The sequence below is a fragment of the Aplysia californica genome, unplaced genomic scaffold (genome assembly GCF_000002075.1).
Source record: "Aplysia californica isolate F4 #8 unplaced genomic scaffold, AplCal3.0 scaffold00873, whole genome shotgun sequence".
NCBI lineage: Eukaryota > Metazoa > Mollusca > Gastropoda > Aplysiida > Aplysiidae > Aplysia > Aplysia californica.
In genome coordinates this window covers 18,182-21,856 of record NW_004798143.1, presented here as the reverse complement: position 1 = coordinate 21,856, position 3,675 = coordinate 18,182, and positions in this window count along the sequence as shown.

Below are 3,675 nucleotides of genomic sequence, written 5' to 3'. Positions count from 1 at the left end.
GACTTCTTATGACCGCAAAACGAAGTCCGATATTAATCAGTTTTTCCATGCGTACAACTCTTGTCCTGACTTGTTGCACAAAGGCACACCCTCTTTATTCCTTCTCCTCAGGGGTTTGTGTCAACATTTCTGGATGAGATTTCTACAAAGCTGTACAATGTGAACCCACCATAACAGCTGCTCAGAGAGATTCGCAGACGAGTAAGAAGCCCAGGTATCCCATCATTCCCAGGTAGACTAACGCAGTGAGACAGTGAGCTTATGTCCGTCACACGTCATTAGGAGCTGCGCCATGCGCAGAATTCTGTGTTTCTTGCTAAGGTGAAGGTCGAACATAGCTAGATCTAGATGCTTTAGTAAGCGTAAAGAATAACTCCTCATTTTTTTCACACAACAAGACGATCAGAATCGACTGTTTCTTGCTATTGTAAGACAAGAATCGCCACAGCACTGGTGACGCACGCGGTGTCCCTGGGGGAAAACATTTTGATAAGAACTTTCCACTACACCCGGGTGGGAATGACAGTAGACAGTGAAAGATCTTGTCAGTTTGTTGTGTTTAAGCGTGTGCAATCCGCAGCTTGCACTGTACACTTTCTGGGAAGCCAACAATGTTTCGGAGTGTTTTAAGGGCTGCTGGAGCAATTTGCAAAGCGCGTAGAACATGCTGTAGGGCGTAGTTATGCGCTATATAAACGCAAAATACTTTTTTACTACCACCACCATCTCCCACTTCCCTCGTCTCATACAAACTCAACCCACCACCTTGACTCACGGATAAACAGTTCAGAAATCATGGGCCGTAACACGTGATCCAAACCCATGACCTTACGGTTCCCAGTCTGAGGGCCTGACCACAAGGCCACGGACACCACAAAAGAGGAAATGGTCAACACAGTTACAGCACACCAGCAAAAGGAAGCCACAAGTACGAAAGCGATGAAATAACATCTTTGTTATGTTTCAGTAAACATTTTCGGCATTTGCAACGCCGAAGACATGAGGTATTACAAGAGAGAAACCAGCACAAAAAAGGAGAAGAAGTTAGGGCGATAGATGTTTGATAGGAAAGAAGGAGGAAACCACATCAGAGCACCCACCAATCACCCACTAACATCTTCTTAATAGCTTCATGTTTCAACCGTACAATTTTAGTACATTTGTTCTATGTATGATCTCTGTATTATATGCTTTCCTCCTTTGTCTTTTCAGTGCACCGTATTCCAAACGGTCTCCCATGTGGCATGAGAACCAGAGTAGACAGTCCAGCAGAAAAGGATTCATTCCTGCCTTATGAAACTGTCTGGGCCATCTGATACAAAAACGAAGAAGAAATTATCGTTCACAAAAACTCTCACCTTGAATTGTTGACCGACAAGTAGGTCCTATCTTGTTTACGATGAATACAAAACTCAGACCTCGACATTCTCACATTGTTCACACAACGGCCCAGTGCACTGTCAAAACACCGCAGAGATATAATAATATGCAGCGTGGACTGTGAAACTTTCGACGTTGTTCCCATCCTCCCACAACCAAAACACCACATCATTCCTCGTGACTCCCTGAACCCCCAACAACCCCTTCCTCATAATTATTACCACCAATTTCCCCCAAAACACTCACATCCTTACTCTCCAATGATCGCCCCCTCCATCCCTACCCCCAGCTCACGCCCACTCTTCCCATAATAACCCAAACCTTATCGTATCAACCTGTGACACTTATATCCTCTTGCAAGCCCAACATATTATAATAAACAGCCAATCATTTTCACCCTGAGCTTCATTGTAACATGTTGACCAGAGGCGGCCCGCTATGGCTGTTCACTGTTACCTTTATGTAGCCGTTATGAACAGCAAGTATGGCCACAGACACACATACTGGCATTTTAGAATCCGGGTACTCCGAAAGAGGTATGCGGGTAAACGGCCGCTGAATGGCAGTATGCCAATTTTCTGAGAACCAACCACTTTGTGAAAGACAGAGACAATAGCGTGAGACTGCGTGTTCGGGGAATCAAAGCTCAGTTCGGTCCGGTATGGTGTGTCTTTGAGAGAGGTACTTTAATCAACCCCCCCCTCTTTGGCTCGGTTTTACCGGTACTGACGTTAAATTACGACCTCCCGCTTCTTAAATAATCCTACAAGGTTGCAAAGGGGTTAAGCCTAAACTATACACATTCGGACAAATATTCTCGAATGGGGCTCATAGATCTAATCCCTTACTGAAGATACTTTCCATAGGGTGTGCCTGTGACAGTTGAGGATCTACGTATTCCAATAGACGTATACAGTTTTATTACCGCAAAATGGCGGTATGCAAATTTTCTGAAAACAAGCGACTATAAGAATGATGGAGACACATCCAAGATCAATGTACGTCTTTCAAACATGTTATGTGCTTTAGTGAGACAGAGGCAAGAACTTTACAAGTAATAATCGCCACAAGCAATATTTTTACAGATAGGCCGTGGAATCAGAACATTATTATACTTGTGGGCAAATACCCTCTGCCGTAACGCCATTTCAAATTACAATTTACTCAAGAAAACACACGCACCAGCACAATCACACTCAAAAACAAGAGACGGGGACAGCATACAATCATACAAGTGCATCTGGATCAGCGACAAAATGCAGACAGCAATAAATCATAAGCTTACATTTTTGCCATTAGATTTTCATCTTTTTCCTGAACACGATTGTATAGACCACGAAAATTGTCGCAAAGGTTATTCGGCACATTTCTCTTACCGTTTTTTCTGATAGCATTTTAGAAGAGCAACACACGCCAACAATGTTATCCCTTGAAAGCGGCCTCCATGTGACATTTCGGCAAACCTTTATCAAATTATGTTAAAGACTCAGATGACGACTTGCTACCAAATTTTGGTCCCTCTATGCGAGGAGTTGGGATTGGGGATTGAGTCCTGCCCCTTTGAGTAAGAAGCAAACAAAGTGTTGAAGCATCACAATTTACTACCATGTTGACATATTTTGCATGTAACAAACATATCGGATGGCCCATCCAAGACTATTCTTCAGGGGACTGTGCACGGGAGGAGAAGGAGAGGAAGAGGTGGATCGACAACGTTGTGGAGTGGATATGGAAATCATTCGCCCAAACTAAGGCGCTCGCAAAAAACATTAAAAACTGGAGAAAGTGGAGGCTACTGACGAGGCTCTCTATCATACAGAAATTGGAGGCGGGAGCAGAGGACAGATTTTGATTAGTGAGCAGAAAAGGAGGTGAAATGAGACAATTTTAGAGAAGAAAAATGGACGTCGCTGTCGGGTTTCGAACTCGGAACCTATTGAATATGAGGCGAACACCGTAACCTCAAGACGAGAGCCCCCTAAAAAAGATAAAGAGACTGAGGTTAAGAAACGTGGATGAGCTTCTAAGGAAATTGGTAAAAATGCAGGAGCGAATGGCAATCCGTAGTGAGTACCCAGTGCACACTATTAGACGCATATCCGCCTCTGAACCTCTGAGTATTGTACCTAAGAACCCCCCCCCATCCCAACCAGGTATAGCCATCGGTAGGTTAGTAATGTTGAATGCTGTGAAGTTTTCCAATTTTATCTCGTACTAAAGAGACAACACTAAAGCAGTTTTCAGAGCAAAAAAACAACAACAAACAAACAAATAAAAAAGCCTTTCTCCACCCTG